Source organism: Vipera berus (assembly GCF_964194415.1).
Source record: "Vipera berus genome assembly, chromosome: 2".
NCBI classification, from domain to species: domain Eukaryota; kingdom Metazoa; phylum Chordata; class Lepidosauria; order Squamata; family Viperidae; genus Vipera; species Vipera berus.
In genome coordinates, this window is record NC_138203.1 from 185,021,484 (window position 1) to 185,041,273 (window position 19,790).

The following is a 19,790-nucleotide window of genomic DNA, read 5'->3' on the forward strand; positions in this document are numbered from 1 at the left end:
AGAAGACCCTCCCTGTGAGAGCGCACAGGATGAAGGGAGCTTGATGCCAGCAGCAGGTGTTCCCTCAGATATCCCGGACCCATTACAGAAATGCAGACTATCCTGTTTGCCATAATTGGAGAGGGTTCCAGATTGAAGAAAAAGTCATAGTATGCTACATCAGGAATTGGGATATGTAGTTCAGGAAGAGCAATACACATTAACCAGCCACTGAAGTGATTGAAGTAGATGTGCTACCTATTACATGTTTAGAAATATATACAAGAGCAGCAATTGAAGAGAACTAGTAGCTCTTGTCGAGCCCCGTGGGGCCAACATTCAGTGGGGGGGAGGCAGAGTCCCGCGTCGGAGCCGACAGCACTGCCACCTGTCTTGTAGAGACTGTCACCACCGCCGAACCCCCAAATTCAGCAACTTCGGCTGAATTCGGGTCCTTTTGCAGACACTGCTGGCTGTCCTGGGCATTTTTCTCCTTCCATCATCTCCCGGCTAGCTCCGGAAGTGCTGGTGGGTGCAGTTGCGCAGTCGGGCCTCCCTGCCGGGTCCACTGCTGACCAGCTGGTCCGGGAGATGCCGGCAGAGGCGACGGGGCAGTCAGAGCTTTCGGGTGGGCCTGCTGTTGATCAGCTGTTCCAGGGGACACCAACGGAGGCAGCATGCCAGCCAGAACTGGGGCCCAGTTCTACAACCCATCAGCTGGGCCAGGGAGTGTCGGTGGGTGCCGCTGAGATGCAAACGATGCTGCCTTCATCCTGCACGCCGCTGTTACCGGACATTCTACGCCTTGCTTTGCCTCGGGGGCAGTTCAGCCTTCACCGTCCCTCACAAGGCTGGACTCAGCAGGCCTGGACGTCTAGCAGACCCAAACATTTAGCATTAAGGGTGGGGGTTGCATGTTCTACTCACCTGGTTGTCGATGGACTGTTGGATGTGGGGGGGACGGGTTGATGGACGCACGGGGGGGATGTTGAATAGGAGAATGCAGCAAAAGGAGCTGATGGGAAAGGAAGGACTAAAAGGAATTATGGGCAGATGTTGGGTTGGGGGTGGGCTATATGAGCTTTGGGAGCAGTTAACACCCAACGCTGACTTTGCTTTCACTTTATGTGCATTGGAGCTGAATAAAGCATCTTCTGTTTTGTCACACATTCCTGTTGAAGATTCGTGTTTGTTTTCATTGAGGATGTGTAGTGACAGCTCTCTGGAGAGATTTGGGACCCAAAAAAGGGCCGAGAAAGTGTGTATCCACACTTCATGTTTAAATGCTTTGTGAATATGAAAGAGAAATTTCATAAATAGGTAGAGGTGAGATAAAAGCATGACAGATTTATAAAATATTTTAATTAGGTGGTGGTACAGACCAAAGAGTGAGCGCCTGTTACTCGTCCCAGCTTCTGCCAACCTAGCAGTTCGAAAGCATGTAAAAATGCAAGTAGAAACATAGGGACCACTATGGTGGGAAGGTAACAGCGTTCTGTGCGCCTTTGGCGTCTAGTCATCCCGGCCACATGACCACGGAGACGTCCTCGGACAAGTGCTGGCTCTTTGGCTTTGAAATGGAGATGAGCACTGGCCCCTAGAGTTAGAAACGACTAGCACGAGTGTGCGGGGGAAACTTTACCTTTACCTTACAGACCAAAAGGTAAATAACTTAACTTGCAGCAAGTCATCCATATGTCAGGTTAAGAGAAGAGGTAAAATAAGAAAAGAAAATAACCTGGAACTGAAAAGGAGACATTTACTTCAAAGTTACTATAATTAGAAACAAGCTGTTAATCTCAGATTAAAAGATCTTTTACACATACACGCATGTAGTAGTCCTTGACTTATAACAGTACATTTAGTGACCTTTCAAAGTTACAACAACACGGAAAAATGTGACTTATGATCGTTTTTTTATACTTGTGACCTTTGCAGCATCCCCACAATCATGTGATTAAAATTCAGATGCTTGGCAACCAGTTCATATTTATGACCTTTGCTGTGTCCCAGAATCATGTGATCACCTTTTGCTACCTTCTGACAAGCAAAGACAATGGGGAAAATCAGATTCACTTAACAACCAGGTTACTAACCTGTCGACTGGAGTGATTCACTTAACAACTGTGGCAAAAAAGGCATAACATGGAGCAAAACTCAGTTAACAAATGTCTCACTTAACAACAGAAATCTTGGGCTCAATTGTGGTCGTAAGTCAAGGACTATCTGTACACCCTTTTGCTTTCTCTCTGAGTCTGAAAATATTGGTCTAGATCCAAAGTTAAGAGAAAGGAAAGTATTTTCTTAGCTCATCTTAATTTTGCATTATCTGCTTTAGGTGCTTATTTGTTATGTCAACTGAGCTGTAATGGTGGTGGGGTGAGAGAGGAAGAAGTAACTGCTAACTTTTTATGGATTGAAAATCTCCCTATAGTTGATAGCCACAGTTTTAAAAATACAGTAACTTAATAGTCTCCATTTTGCTCAGGAATAGAAACAGCTAAGTGCTTCTCATAATATGTTCAATGATCTGTAGAAACCTTGCCCATTTAAATTATGGAGATTTTTTTTAATGTTTTTAACAAAATCAATAAGGTGCTTTGTCAGTACTTTCAGAATCTTTTCCTTTTTGATTCACCCTCAGGTAAATATAATTGGTAGTTAATCAATAAGCTTAATTCTGATTAGCTCATTCTGAATCCTCAGTTAGTGAGAATGAAGAGAAGCAAAGGTTAGCTAAGTGTTTTGCTGATCATCCAATCTATCTTAAGTGAATGCAGTCTTGCTAATAAATATTTAATGGGCACTTGTTTGCAGTTTAATAGAATTGGATAATTCTATTAGGGCCCTGTTTAGAGATTTACATGTGCCATACATCACTGTTGAGGACATGTTAAATAATTTAAACTAAGTGACTAGTAATTAGAGACAGTTAGATTAAGTTGAAGCCTTCTTATTTTAGGCTACCTTAGAATATAAAAGCTTTAATTGCAGCCTTAAGCTTTGACTATGCCTAGAACTGTATAATGCAATGAGTCTGGGAAATGCCTTCAATGTGATAACAAAGCACAAAGCCCCTAGGGTATATCTGATATCTCATCCTCTGAGTTAATGAGATGGAAAATAGTTTGCTGTTTATCTACACTGGATTGAACAGATGTCTCTGCTTCCCTTTTATGGAATGTAATCTTGGAGAAATTGTCTGCTGCCTATTATGTTTTCATGGATTGAATCTCTATCGTCCTCTTCTGAGCTCCTATAGAACATTTCCCATGTCAGCTATGGCTTTGATAAAAGATCATCCCAGCAGAACATACCAATGAAAGTAATCAAGTATTATTTACAACAGAGATCTTCACCAATTTATAGACTGGGTATTGCTGATCAACTCTTAAGCACTGACATAAAGAGGTACTTTTACTTAATCATGGTCCTAAATGTTCTGTAGCTGTTAGAAAAATGTAATTCACAATGTTTACCATCAATGAAAACACAACAGGAACACTAAAAAGTTTCCTTTATAGGGGGGAGGGAAGGAGATTAAAATTTGACCGATTTTAAATAAAGTTTTGAAATGAGCATGATGTGACTGGCTAAGAGAATGAAATTAAACATTGTATTTATTAAATTTTATTATGTAACATCTGGCAGGTACTGTCAAGCAAAAATGCCACATTAAAGGCAATCAAGGAATAATGATTCCTGCATGTAAGTCATCAAATATTGTCAATTATGTGTTTTATGGTCTGTGCACAGGTTCATGATCAAATGGACATATCTTATTTATGCAATTTAACTTAGTTTAAATAAATAGGTCAAGGATAATATTAGGGCAGGAAAGAATCAATTTTAACCCTAAACATCACAGGTTAAACAATACATTAAGTCTCTCTCCTGAGTACCAGGCCATAAAATGGGAGCCCAAGTACACTTGCAAAACCACTGAATGTTATAATCTCTTCTTCCTACATGAGCATGTGAATAGAATAGAATAGAATAGAATAGAATAGAATAGAATAGAATAGAATAGAATAGAATAGAATAGAATAGAATAGAATCTGGAAGGGACATTGGAGGTCTTTTAGTCCAGCCCCTGCTCAAGCAGGAGGATCTATACCATTTCAGACAAGTGGCTATCCAGTCTCTTCTTAAAAACCTCCAGTGATGAAGCACCCACAGCTGCTGTCCACTGGTTAATTGTTCTCATTGTTAGGAAGTTTCTCCTTAATTCCACATTGCCTCTCTCCTTGATTAGTTTCCATCCATTGCTTCTTATCCTGTCCTCTGGTGCTTTGAAAAATTAGTTGACCCCCTCTTCTTTGTGGCAGCCCCTCAAATACTGAAATACTGCTATCATATCACCCCTAGTCCTTCTTTTCTTTAGACTGTCCAAACTCAAACCCTGCAACTGTTCTTAATATGTTTTAGTCTCCAGTACTTTAATCTTCTTAGTTGCTCTTCTCTGTACTTTTTCCAAAATCTGAACATCTTTTTTTGTAATGTAATCAAAAACTGGATGCAGTAGGTGTGGTTTTAACTAAGGTTTTATAAAGTGGCATTAATACTTCATGTGATTTTGATTCTATCCCTCTGTTTATACAACCAAGGATTGTGTTAGTTTTTTGGCTGCTGCTGCACACTGCTGGCTCATTTTTAAATGATCTTTCACTAGGACTCTAAGGTGCCTGTCACAGTTAAAGTTTTTGAGCCAGGGGCAGAATGGGTAAAGGATCCATAGTATATAGCAGGGCTTTTCAATTTTTTCACCCATTGTACCACTTTTACGATATGGCAACATCCGAGTACCACTAGTCACCTAGCAAGGTGTCAAAAACCTGATGACCAAAAAAAAAAAAAGGAAAAAAGTGATGAAGTACAGGTAGTCCTCAACTTACAACAGTTCGCTTAGTGACTGTTTGAAGTTACAATGGCACTGAAAAAGTGCCCCCCAAGCCACAGCCAAGCAAGACACCTGCATGCCTGCCTGGTCTCACTCTTCCTCCTGTCCGAGGTTTTCATTGTTGTGAGCATTTCTGTTGAGAATTGGCAGTGGGGTGGGGTGTTGAGTTTTTATTCCCACCCCTCTACTGGGTGGTTGCAGCAGGTTTTGGTCACTTCACATGATCCTGGGATACTGTGACCATCATAAATATGAATCAATTGCCAAGCATCTGAATGTAAATCACAAGACCCTGGGGATGCTGCAACATTCCAGCTGATTGGCACTTCTTCTGGGCTCAGCAGAAGCACCAGGATCAGTGCCGAGTTCCAGCTGGATCCTGGCACTTCCACTGAGCCCTGACAGCCCCAAAGAAGCGCTGATCCTGGCACTTCCGCTGAGCCCTGAGAGGCTCTGAAGCTCTAGCCATCTCTTGCTCAGGCTTGTGCGGTGCTGCCACCGGTTCACGTCATTCCCCTCCCCCCCTACCACTTTTCTAGGATGGTCGCATACCACCTGCTAGGTGCCAATGCACCACAGGTGGTACCTGTACCACTGGTTGAAAAGCCCTGGTATATAGGAATGACGTTGGGAGACATAAAGGAGAGCTGTAGACTGGAAAACTGTCATGTAAAAGATTTCTCAGCTGACAGAACTAAGTGGGATGGGAGATGTATTTCAGAAGGGACTCTCTCTAGTTCATGGATGTCAAACTGACGGCCTGCAGGCCGGATGCGTCATGCTGAAACCATGCCCACCCCATTGCCAGCAATGGAAAAAAAGTTGCGATATGTTGCAACATATCAAGTGATGTTGTGAGTTTGACACCCCTGCTCTAGTTTTTCATGGAGTAACAGCAAAGGAGGAAAATAATAATTTCAATTTTGCAAGACTTTGGTAATGTAATCTTACAGTAAAGATAGTAAAGACAGAGTACTTCCGACGGTGCATCTTGCCTGGACTACTTGCAGGCCTAACAAATTTTCTTCAACTTGTCTTTGGCTTCTCTGACTCTAATAGAGCCATCATAGTATTTAAAAAGGGCAGGATTTGGGGAGAGTGAGCCAGGTACCTACACACACATGCAGTATCAGTTTCTCGCCCCCAAACCTACTTTACCGACTGGAGACAGCAAGTCTAGTTCAGCCAGCATCCGTTACATAACATATACAAGTAGGTCAGCCATTAGGCATGCAGTCAGACACAAAGCAAGTGATTTAAGCATATAAGGCCAATACATTACATAAACCATTCCATATCACGCTGGTCATCTGCAATAGCTTCATTGGATGTCTTTACAGGGATAAAAGCAGCCTGCTCTATAGACCCAGTTCTTATTTCCATGCTCAAAAAGCTTTTATATGAACTGTATCTCTCTCCCCTCCCCTACCCCCATTCCCACACAGTGTATCTCTAAAGGAGAGCTGGCTGAAAATAAATAATGGCTTAATAGTATCAGTAACGTTAGAAAAGGATATAAAGAGAAAGTGAAGTTCAGACCCAAGGCAAAGGCATAGGTATATTGCTTGTACTCATAATGGCCTACAGGTAGTCCTTAACTTATGACTACAATTGAGCCCAACATTTCTTAAGTGAGACATTTGTTAAGTGAGTTTTCTCCCATTTTACAACTTTTCTTGCCATAGTTGTTAAGTGAATCAGTGCACCTAATATGTTAGTAACCTGTTTGTTAAGTGAACCTGGCTTCCCTATTGACTTTGCTTGTCAGAAGGTTGCAAAAGATGTTCATATGACCCTGGGACACTGCAACCATCATAAATACAAACCGATGTAAGGTTTTACACTTAGCCTCACAATTGCCCCAGCATTGCTCAGGAATTTTAAAAAGCCAAAAGAAACTCCTGAGCCGAGGTTTCAGCAAGCAAACAACTTTTATTTTGATCAAAATAGAGTTGGGTGGCCACATCTCTCTTCGTGGCTGGTAGAGAGAGGAAGGCAACAACCAGGAAAGATGTCTTCCACCTTTTATACCTTTCCAGAACAGAGAGATCTGGTCTTGGTATTAGGAACCAAAAGGTACAGAAAAATAATTCCTAGATGATGACTCATACACAACAACCCAGGCTCCACCACAGCTCCTTTTCCCCCTCCCCTTACCATGCTCTTTTCATGTAAGCAATCCCCTCTACCTAAAGCATGAAACATTTGCTTTTATATAACTAATTTCCCAAAATAAAGCACCTACAAAGCTGCTTGCACATAAACAAAGATGATTACAAAGTATTACTACTAATAGCAATATTACTAACATCAAGCTTAAGCATAATAAAATCCCTTCATTAATATGCCAAGCATCCAAATCTTGGTCACATTGCCCTAGGGATGCTGCAACAATCATAAGTGTGAAAAATGGTCATAAGTCACTTTTCAGCGCCATTGTAACTTTGAATGGTCACTAAGTGAACTGCTGTGATTTGAAGACTATCTGTATTTAGCCTTGGTAAAATATAAGAGATTAGGATCTTAATGCTGGATCCAGCCCCAGATATAAACTTATTATTAACAGACTTGGCATATAGAATGAAAAAAAAGTTCTATTAAAGCTATCAGAAATTAGCAACATGGACAGCATATTAATGTGAGAGGATCTCTACTCAAAGTATTAATGCATCCTATGAATTGGATAAACAGCTCCTCCATTGGAACCACCAAGAAAGTGACTATACCTGCCCAAGATAACCAATGGCTCCTTCTAGGAAGAAAGGAGAATTATAGACTTTCCTTTTAAGCTGGATCTTGCTTGACTAGGTAAGATTTATTGGAGTGGTAGTGGATTTTCTGATCAATCCATCTGATTTGCTCTTAAATTCTTCATTCTTGGCTTCCACTTTTCTTCAGGCCACTGTTCATGGCCCTGTTTTAATTCCATATTCTGCTAATAAAAGCTTAGCACTCTCAAGAGACTAATTAAAATTACCCAGTAACTATTTGCTATTCTTTATACCAATCTGGTGCAGTATTAAGCTCCTCTGACATTTTTTCCCCCTGCAGTCTGCTGAGATAGATTTTTATTATAGCTTAGTCTGTGTTCAAAAGAGTGTGATTTAAGTAATGGTTATGGGGATAAAGTAACTGAAAGTTGCTACGTTGAAGACACTTAACTATTCTCGTTTTTTTAAAAAAAATATTGATTGTTTAATTAGATACGGTGAGGATGGAGACAGGCTTTGATAGCCAGTCTTGCCTTTGCTCAAAGATATTTTTTTTTTTGGCTGGGTCACAAGAATAGCTTTAAATTTGGGTCAAGGGCCTGAATCAGCTCATTCATCACCAGTAAAGGTTGAGACAATAGTAATCAGTTTGTTTTGACTCCAACTGGGAAGTGAACAGCTTATTTTGGTTTAGTGATGATTTGAGAGCCTCATCAATAAAATAACCAATACTGCCTTCAGTATAGTCATCCATCTGTGTCTTGATGCTTACCTATTGGCGGGGGGGGGGGATAAGGGAAGATAAGACTCTCCATTTTTACTACATCATTGGCACATCACAAAGAGTCCTGGTTGCTGTAACAAATTTACCTGTGTTTGATCCGGTTTTCTTCTTTGACAGCTTTATCTTACTGAATAGGAATCATTTAAAAACAAAAAAAAACAACCTATAGTAGGAGGGGAAAGACAAAGCATAGATAAGCTGGTCTGGAATGTACCGGAGAGGGACTTGATAGAATTATTTTTGTTTTTTTGAAGCCTATTTTGTTCTTTCCAAAAGGAACACTTTCATTTTACAGTTTTTGGCTGTACTTTCTTTACTCTATTAATAGCAATAGCATTTAAACTTATATACTGCTTCACAGTGCTTTACAGCCCTCTCTAAGTGGTTTACAGATTCAGCATGTTGTCCCCAACAATCTGGGTTCTCATTTTACCAACCCGGAAAGACTGGAAGGTTGAGTCATCCTTGAGCTGGTGAGGGTCAAACTGCTGGCAATTGGCAGAATTAGCATGCAATACTGCATTCTAACCACTGTGTCATCCTGGCTCATATTACTTCATAATATTTCCATTATCATAGAGCAGTGGTCCCCAACTTTTCTGGCTCCATGGACTGCCAGTGGTGGCAACAGCGGGCGGCAGTGATGGTGAGGGAATGGTTTCACGCACACAGCCTAATTCCATGCATGTGCAAATGGAGCTTTGTACACTTGCCTACCACTTATGCAACCAGGTTCCAAACAGGCTGTGGACTGGTACCAGTCTGCTGACAGGGGTTGTGGACATCTGTTATAGTTATTTCAGTTATTTGAGATTCTTGGCAATTAAATAGATTCTTCCATTTATAGCAGGGCATTCATCTTAAAATGAAGGCTGTAATATGAAACATTTTTAATAGGGAAGAGGCCCCATTAAAATGATGAGCCTTATAAGTAAACATGCATGATTGCACTATACATCAGATCTCTTGCTTATATTCCTATTTATATATCATGTTCTCCTGCTTATATTCTAGTATGTGTTTGCTTTATTTGGTAATCAGCATTCCAAAGTGCTTTCACATACATATCTGCTTATTCACGTAGGAACTGTATTATGTGGACATATCTACACAAAGTCTTTCACAAAATGATAAAATATTCACTAGGTAATTCTACTATTAGGTGGACTTATAGACTGTTGAATTACAGTATCTCACACAATAATGTTCACTAAGAACTCCACTTCAGCTTAGAACATTTCAAGTGGAGTACCCCTGGGCTCTGGGCATGTGCTATTCAATATTGAATTCAATATTTAATTGGTTGGATGAGGAAATTAAGGCAGTTTATTATGAAACTTATGAATTGGACAGATGCGCCAAACTGGGAGAGATGGCTAATACTTTTTTTTTAAATTAATTTGCCAGTCTGCTTCTGGGTGCAGTTCAAGGTATTGTTCATTATCTTTAAATCCTTGTACGACTACTTGAGGAAACATGTCACTCTGATGGGACTGGCCTGGCCCACCCATGCTGGCAAAGGGGACATGCTGTGGATCTAATCAGCCAAGAAAAGACCATTCTTTGCCATGGCTCCTACCCACCTACTTTGCCTGCAGAGGTGAGATTGGCTTTCATCCTTCTGACTTGCCACAAAAGCCTGAAGATAAGGCTCTGCCAGATGACTTAGTGACCCAATGGGGGTTCTTCATACTGGAGGTGATTGGCTAATTAAGTTCAATGCTACCTCCCCTCTTTCCCCCCCCATGGATCCAGCTCCCTTCTCTGCCATATTGTCTCTACGATGGCTAATGTTTCTATCTCTTTTATCTCACTTAAAAATATGTTTATATTTTATCCTCTCTAGAGTTACAACATAGCCCCATTTTCTATACTGCTCAAAAAAATAAAGGGAACACTTAAACAACACAATGTACTGTATTTAATAGTAGGATGTCTTATCTTGTGTTCCCTTTATTTTTTTGAGCAGTATATATTCTACCATTGCTAATAGAAACCAGTAATTTAATTCTCCCCCCTTTTCAGCAAAAACTCAATAAAGAGGTTTCCAGTCACTAACAAATGTAGCTATTGTCTTTCCCCAATCAAGTCAATTTTGCCCTCTCTGCAAATCTTGCATTCTTCACCAACCATTCCACTATTGTGGGTATCTCATAATCTTTCCATATTTGTGTACATAATAATCTATCAGAAGCTAACATATACAAAAACAATCACCCATAAATCTTTTTTTAGTTGTCTATTCATTAGTCTCATTAAAGGGATGTCTAACACTTTAGATTAAAAAAAATAAGATTGAGAAAAATCTAGACAGGCTTGAAGAGTGAGTTGAAATGAATAGGATGGAATTAATAGGGAGAAATGTACAATTCTGCATCTGGGTTAAAAACAGAAGTATATCACAAGTTAAACAAGTTGCATTAATAGGAACATAATTTTTAAAGTACATATTTTTTCCAGTCTACTCTGACCTATTCAGACTCTATTTGAAGTACTACACACAGCTCTAGACATAACAGTTCCAAGAGAATAGTGATAAATTGAAGCAAATTAACCAGGATGGTGAAGGATATGGAAACCAAACCTTATGAGGAATGGCAGAGGGATCAGGGTATATTTAATTTACAGAAAAATTAAGTAAGGGGAGATAGGATTATAGACTTCAAATATTTGAAAGATTGGACTTATTATCTATTGCCCCAGAGCAGTGGCCCCCAACATTTGAGTGTCAGGGACCGGTCCTGTGAAGACAGATTTTTCTGTGGACTGGATGGGACATGATTTCACATGCTGCCTGTATCCCATGAAACCACTTTTGGTCACCATACTACAAAAAAGATGTTGAGACCTTGGGAAAAATTCAAAGAACAACTAAAATGATCAAGGGCCTGGAGACTAAAATATACAAAGAACAGCTGCACGACTTGAGTTTGGCTAGCCTAAAGAAAAGAAGAAATAGGGGTGACATGATAGCAGTATTCCAGTATTTGAGGGGCTGCCACAAAGAAGAGGGGGTCAAACTATTCTCCAAAGCACCAGAGGGCAGGACAAGAAACAATGGTTGGAAACTGACCAAAGAGAAAAGTAACCTGGAATTAAGGTGAAACTTCCTAACAGTGAGACAATTAACCAGTGGAACAGCTTGCCTTCAGAAATCATGAGTGCTCCATCACTGGAGGTTTTTAAGAAGAGACTAGACAGTCACTTGTCTGAAATGGTGTAAATTCTCCTGCTTCAGCAGAGGACTGGACTAGAAGACCTCCAAGGTCCCTTCCAGCTGTATTCTATTCTAGTCCATGTACACATCGACGGGGCTTCGCTTGTTTGCATGGCCCGGTTTCTGGTGTGCTGTGGACCAATGTTGGTCCACAGCCTGGGGGTTAGGGACCCTTGCCCCAGAAGACAGGATACTACCATAATGAATGAGTTAAAAATATAAGGAAGCTGATTTTAGCAAATTTAGCAAATTTCAGATGGTAGACTAGATTGTGATATGACATGGTAAGTTCTCTTTACTAGATATTTTTAAACAGAGTCTGGATGGTCATTAGAGATTTCTAGTGGATACTACATTAAACTGAGAATTGGACTAGATGAACTCTGTGCTAAATTCTGACTCTATGATTGATTCTATGATCTTTCAATTAAGGTACATGTAAAATGGATTTATGTATCCAGTTTGCAATAGTGGCGAATATCTGTAGCTCGGGTGTAGGATGAGGCTGTTACCTAGCCTGGTAACGAAACATTCAGAAACCAATCCACAAGCTCAGAGAACAAACATTCACTCTTATGTATCCAGTTTTGAAGACTGTTGTAAAACTCTAATAGCTACTGACAACCAAGGAAACTAGATTCCCAAGGAGTTTCATTAGTCAATTTTATTGTGAGGAAAAAAATGGTCAAGGTACAATAATAATAAAAATCGGATATGCATATTTTAGCCTCACATTTATCACTGAACATATTATGACAGGGCCTTCTTGATGCCTTTAATCCTCTATCCTGTTAATATTGCTGTCTGTTTGCCTTATAAGGAAGAAGAAATGTACATCTAGACCTACAATATTTTACAAATGTTCATTTCCATTTCCAGGTTTAGAAAATTCCATTACAACAAGCCAAATCAATGGGCTGTGATCATGAGGAGGCAGCTGACAAAAGGATTGAGCAAAGGATAATAGCTACCCAGACTAAAGGATTGTTATAGAGCTTCAGACAATGAATTCAAAAAGTTGAGAACTTTAGGGTTATGCCCAGGATGGTTTAAAACATGCATTTCCTGAATAATAAATAGAAACTTACTTTTTTTCCTTTTTTTCTTTAACAGATATTTGAAAGCACAAGCAAAAAAAATCAGCAAAAAAGCTAAAAGAACGCAAAAGAAATAGGAAAGAGATTTACAAGATGTCTAAAATTGAACAAGAATTTTCTAAGAAACATTAGAATACCACTGCATGTGGTAAACTTGGTATTGTAAAATTTAGCATCATAAAGTCATTAAAATATCAATATTCAATAATTAATAAAGATGGCCAATAAGATAACAATCTGAATAGACAAGTAATAGAAGTTTTTGACTAATATATGAAAGACTGTCCTTGTTAGAAAAATCAGGGAAAGACTTAAAACCTTATATAAATCTAATACTTTAAAGCTCTCTATAAAGAAAAACATAAACATAATACATAGTATGTGTACATAGTTATAATCCACAAATAGTGTCCATGTAAAATTGAGACTTGTTTTTCCTTAAAAACCTATTATTTTGAAACCTTGCAATTTTTTGACTGGTGACATATCTAATAAAAGGATAGACAACTGAGAATGCCCAAAAATGTTACTGAGAATGGTCCTTGGGTTATAGCAAAGTCTCCTAATCAAGACAGAATATCATTACTGGTTTTGTTTTTCAGGCAGGCTCTTCACATAATTAATATATGCATGTTCCACTGCATGGTGCTGTTTTTTAATTAAATATGTACAATTAAATATGTACAAAAGTAGTACAATTTCTTAGGGAAATTCCCTCAAATCCAAAGGTTTGTAGACATTTCTCCTATGTCCAGTCACTCATGATAAGTAGACATGCCCTTTTTATTCTAACTAATTCATTCAACTTCTTTAAGCTGTTCTTTTGAACATAATGGAACTTAATAGAAAACCTGAGCCAAAGAGCACATCTTATCTTCTTTATAGAACAAGAAATGTATTAAAATATAGAGCTGTGTAAATCTTCAAAATGGTACTGCTTTGGGGGAAAATATTAAAGTACCTCTTTGAATCCATGTGGTGAATTTTTTCTCTACCTCTCAAGATCACAGAAGAGCAGCTGCCATGCTTAATTTGAGCTGAAAAGGATTCTGCAAATCTGCACATGTGCAGAAGCTACACTTAATTAAGTGGGCAATTGAATCAGGTTAATTGACATGTTGCATAGATAGAACATCTCACATAATTTCTGCAAGGTGAATGAGACATAATCCATACAGGCTTTATAAATGCAGTGCATATGTTTTAAATCATAACTTCCTAATTAATGCTGTCTTGAGCTATCCAAAGTGCAAGAGACTTTTCTTTTATAAATAAATAAATAAATACTTATCACAATGTTTGATTGGGCTGCCCCAAGTGACTAATGGACCCAGTAGAGTTCCAGAGGACTTTGGAGTTATTCCTGACCTCTGGTGCAAGGTTTGGCTGTGAACTTAGTCACAGCTTGAAATGAGCATGTGACTAGGGCCTTGGTTCAGATTGCACCTGTGGGGACTCTTTGCAGGGCCTTTGATTTATGAAGCAGTCTATGGATGGCCTTTGATTTATGGAGCTGAAATTACACAAGAGATGCCTAGAGAGTTTCTAGAGGAAGATAAAGGATGAAGCTGACTAGTCAGAAGTAAGTACCTTTATTAGGACTTACCCTCTGGTAGTAAGAGCACCAAAGCATGCTTACTTGTTCACTCTTTTTATGTCTGTAGATAGCCAGCTAGCTTCTGGTGACTAGGGCCCTTCTGGGTAAGGGAAGACTGGGTAAATGCTTGCAGGGTCAATGTGAAGACTCTTCTAAGCATTTGTTGGACAAAAGCCACTCAGCTTTATTTGGAATTAGACTCCAGTTGGGCAGATCCAGTGGAAATGGCTGAGGATGTCCTAGTTTGGATGAAGTCAAGCAAAGTCAAATCAAGGATGTCATTAGTTCCAAGTAGTAGCAAATGCTTCTTTGTGGGAGAAGTGGTTCTACCTGCCTTAAAAGAAGCAGTTGTTTGTTCCCACCTAAAAGAGGCCATCTTCGGACTGATTTTGGATAACTTCCAACCAGCTGAGAGCATGATGGGATCCTGTCCTGGAAAAAGTGGATCTTCTGAACTTCTTTTAGGATTCAGGCTAGGCTATAGTATTAAATAGCTTTGGTTGCACTTGGAAATGACTTCAGGAGGGTTCGGGAGGGAGATATAGTGCCCATGCAGATCCTCCTGGATCTCTTACTGGCTTTCAAGATGAAGATATTCTGATTTTTCCAGCTCCAGGGCTAGAAATGGTGGTGGAGACTGTTTTGCAGTGATTCTCTTCCTTTCTCTGTGACTTGTTGTATGGAGTGGCTCAGGACCTGGGTCAGTCTTTCCTCCTATTTAACATCTATTTGAACCCATTGGGTAAGGTCTTCCAGCAGCATGGGATTCAGCATCATCATGCTGATGATATCCAATTACAGATTTCTATTTATGTTGGACAAGTGGTGCTCTTTAGGGGCTTACTCAATGCATAAAGGCTGCAAGAGTCTGGATGGGAAGAAACTGGTTCCCTTTCTCCATCCCTCTGCCTCTATTCTGGTCAGAAAAGTTACTATAACATCTCTGACTCCGGATGGGATAACACTCTTCTGGACAGATTTTGTACACAATTTAAGGGTCCTTGTGAACTAACAGTCCCTGCTGGGAGAGTAGGTGGCAGCTATGTTTGGGAGGACCTTTACACAAATTCATCTTATACACATAACTGTGCTAATTTCTAGACTGGAAGGGTTTTCTTACAGTCACTTCCCACTTGCTTGACTACAACGCACTACACATGGCTGTCCTTGAAGGCCGCTTGGAAGCTACAGCTGGTCAGTATGTACAGTTCTGGCTGCCCATCAGTTAGCCTTAGCTGGACTTTTGTTGCATGTACTGCCCTGGCTCCCAGTTGCTTTTCAAGTACAATTCAAGTTAATTGCTAGTTATTACTTTTAAAATCCAGCATGGCATAAGGCCAAGTTATTTTTGGGAACATATCTCCCTGGAAGTAACTGCTTATCCCCTAGATCACATAGAGTTGGTATTCTCCAAATCTTTTCCTTTAAAAGTTGCCATCTGTTGGGACCACAGAAGCCGCTTCCCATGTGAAATTTGAGGGACTGTCTACCTGTTTAGCCTTCCAGAATGTTTGTAAAGACCTGGTTCTTCTTCCAGGCACTTGGCCAAGATAGGGGTTGAGAGAGGTTAATAGTTTGGTTGGTCTAGTCTGCGGTGTGTGCATGTGTGTACATTAAAATACTTCTTTTTGATCAGAGAAATGATTATGAATGTTCTGTTTGCAATAAATTATGGAGACCATAATGTCTAGAGAAAAAAGCAAGCAAACTGAAAAATATAATACAGCCCTGCTATGCATCAAGTGAGAAGATGCTTCATTATTTCAGCTATATCATTTTGGACAAATGGACAGCCATTTGTCTGAAGTGATAAAGGGTTTCCTGCTTGAGCAGGGGGTTGGACTAGGTGACCTCCAAGGTCCCTTCCAACTTTATTATTATTTAAACCCTGAAAATAAACAAATGCAGTTTAAATGGTCGTTTGAAGGAAATGTAGATACAATGGCTGTGAGAAATAAATAATAAAATAAAATAAAATAAAATAAAATCTTATAACAGACTAAAATCAATAATCAATATAGGGTTCTTCTGGCTTGTGTCTCCTCTTCTTCCTATGTTTCTGTCTGCTATTTTTGGCCTGAACTATAGCCTTGAACTTTACTTTCTCATTTGATCAAGCAATACCTTTTTTGTTTCTTTGTTTGTCTGATGCTAAGGAATGCTGGCAGTGCTAAATTCAAATTGGAAGGAAGGAAATTTGCACTTCAAGGAAGCTCTTAGCTACCAACCTTGGCTCAAAATGGAGCTTTTGGTGCCAAATATACATGAAAAGGTAGAGCAAGATAAACAATTATGCAGAGAGATGATAGGTAAATGCTTTGATTTGGATGTTTCTGGGCAGGCTCTTTCAGTACATAAAGTGCTCTCTGTCACCTTCTCTTTCCTTAATATAATTCTTATGTAAGATTCATTTGTCATTTCAAGATTGAATTTAAGCTTATGGCTATATATTGAGCCATAATTCTATATAAAATGTAGCAGAGAATTTCCAGCTTGGAAGACCCTTGGGTGATGTTACAACAGTAATCAGGCTAGAGCTGGCATATATAGAGAACATTTACTCACAAAATGAGCTGATGATGAGAGAAAACTCAGAGGTTTAGGAAAGTAATGTGAATGAAGTTTATACATAAGTAACCCAAAATACCATCTTAAGCTGATAAGAAGTAGTTTCAACTCCTAGAGACCACACAGATAGAGTTTCTCCACAAAGATCTATCCCTAACCTGTTCCCAAAGGTGCATTCATTGCCACCCTGAGACTGTACATGTTGTTGATCATCCTCTTCTCTTTCTTTCCTCCCTCCCTAGTGTCAGAATCCATTTATATCACATTTCATAAATGTATAGGTAGAACAATGTGCTTATTCTGGGGATTCTGCCATCTCTCCAAAGGGGGGGGGGGAGAGGTCAGACTTTAGGCATCTTCAAACAACAGGGAACATTTGAACAAAAAAGGAAGCAATAACCATAAAACCAAGGAGAGTTCCCTTTCCCATGGAAGGGCCTGACATCTGACCAAATGGATGAGGGGAGGGGCTGAAATGGGAATGCTTTATATAGGATTGAAATGTAACTTTGTTAGATTCCGTCTTGTATTGCCACAATCGATTCCATCCTAGTAAACATTTTCCTTTTGGACTAAACTTGCATCCAAGAGTTCTTATTTCCTAAGATGTGGATTGAGGTGGGTCCTGACAGTAGACAGAATCTGCTTTAAGAGTCAACCTGGAAGGGAAAACCTTACCGGGGGACTTTGCAACAAATACAATGTCTGGCGACGAAGCAAGAGAGGAGGGAAGCCCCATGGAGGGGGAGTCTTCCCCCCAAATGGAATCCCAGAGACAATGGGAAGCTGAAGCAGCATATTCCCCCAGGGAAGAAGCGGTGGAGCAGTACGACCGAAAACCCCGATGGTCGATGGGCGTTGGAAGGAAAAGTGAGTGGGAAAAGGCTTCGGGAGAAGTGACCCTGAGGCAGAGTAACCACCAACCGGAATGGAGGCAAGAGATGGAGAGTTCCCTGCACGCCAGTGAGGAGGAGCGGATCCTGGAAAAGGCCATTGATCTGATGAAAGCAACCCTGAGCTCACTGAGGGAGGAGAGAACTGAAAATCGCAACCGCGGCAGCACCTGGGGACGTAACTGGAAAGGTAATGGAGGGGATCCAACACCTGAAACCCCGGGGCCGTCCAATGGAACAGGAATTGCTACCTCAGCAGTACCCACCCACCCCAGAACCACAGACGGGGACCAGGATGAGGAGCGATACTGGCCCCAGTGCAGACAATGCTCCAGACAAAGACTCCCGCCCCTGAAAGTCAAATTCAAGGGGGAGCCATCACGACTGGGATTTTTCCTAACCCAAGTCCTCAGCTACATGGAAGAGTACAGATGGGACATCCCCAGTGACAAAGCACACATCCGAATTGTGCAATCTGCCCTGGACGGGATGGCTGCAGACTGGGTGGTGAACTTGCATGACTCCAACACCCCAGAACTCAACGACTTCAACCGATTCATGTCATCTTTGAGGTGGCGGTTCGAGGATCCTTTGGCTGACCGTAAGGAGAGAATCAAAACGGTGAGGCAGGGCAGGCGAGCAGTGGCTGATTATACCCAAGAATTCCGAGCCATTGCCAGCAAGCTGAACTGGCCAGAAGACATCCTCCTCAGCCACTTCAAAGACGGTCTAAACTACGACCTGTATGACGCTTGCCTGCCTCGAGGAGACCCACCCCATCTCGACGACTGGTACATCCTGGTGGAGGAAGTAGAAATAGACCTACTGAAGAGACACCACAGAGGAAAACCATGGGGCCGCCTGCCACCCAAGCAAACACGCGAGGGGGAAAAACCACCAGCCACAGCCAAAAAATCAACAGGTTGCTTCAACTGCGGGAGAGAGGGCCACCGTGCTGCAGAATGTCGTTCAAAATCCCCCCCCCCACGAAAACCAGAGGCATCATCCTCCAAGAAGCCGGGGAAGCCCCAAGGCAACACAAAAGAATCTTCCATGAAGGGGACAGAGGCTGTAGAGTCCACATTTCCTGCCAGGAACTGGGATTGGACTCCGGCCTGCACCGCAGGGACGGTGGACAACTCGGAAGACAGCTCAGAGGGAGAACCATTGGTAAGTGGACCCCTTCCACCCATACTTAAGACAGTGACTATATTAGCTTCCCCTATGCCTGAAGCAGCCAAAATAAAAGCTCTGATAGACTCTGGGTGCATCCGCTGCCTTATCAGCCCAACGCTGGTGGAGAGATTGAGCATCCCAGTGAGGAAGCTAAAACAACCAATCTCTTTTAGTCAATTAGATGGGACAATAGCAGGGGGAGGACCAGCCACCCTAGCCACTTTACCAATCCACCTATCACTGGGGCCCCATGAGGAGGACATAACGTTTATAGTGGCCCCAGGCATGGAATGCCCAATGATTCTAGGACTGGAATGGCTGAAGAAATGGAATCCCGGGATAAACTGGAGGACAGCAGAACTCAATTTCCCAAAGGGGGGGCAGAAGAACTTAGACTCCAAAAGCACCCCCCCCAACCCAGAGGGAGGAGACAGCAGCGGTGGGGAAAGAGAAGGGATTACCAGAGCTACCGGAAGAATACAGGGACCTGGCTGAGGTTTTCAGTGAGGAAAGAGCAGATGAGCTTCCCCCCCACCGCCCCACAGACTGCACCATAGAATTCAAACCTGGGGCAAAACTCCCAAAACCCAGGATGTACGCCATGAGCCCAAGGGAAATGGCAGAAATGGAAAGATTCATAAAGAAAAACTTAGAAAGAGGATTTATTGAGCCTGCCAAACCCAAAGTGGCCGCCCCGGTTCTGTTCAGGGAGAAGAAGGATGGGTCTTTTCGCTTGGTTGTGGACTATAGAAATTTGAACACAATTAGTGAATGTAATCTGTACCCCCTTCCCCTAATGAAGGATATGCTATCCCACCTATCGAAAGGAAAGATTTTTTTACCAAACTAGACCTGAGGGAAGCATACT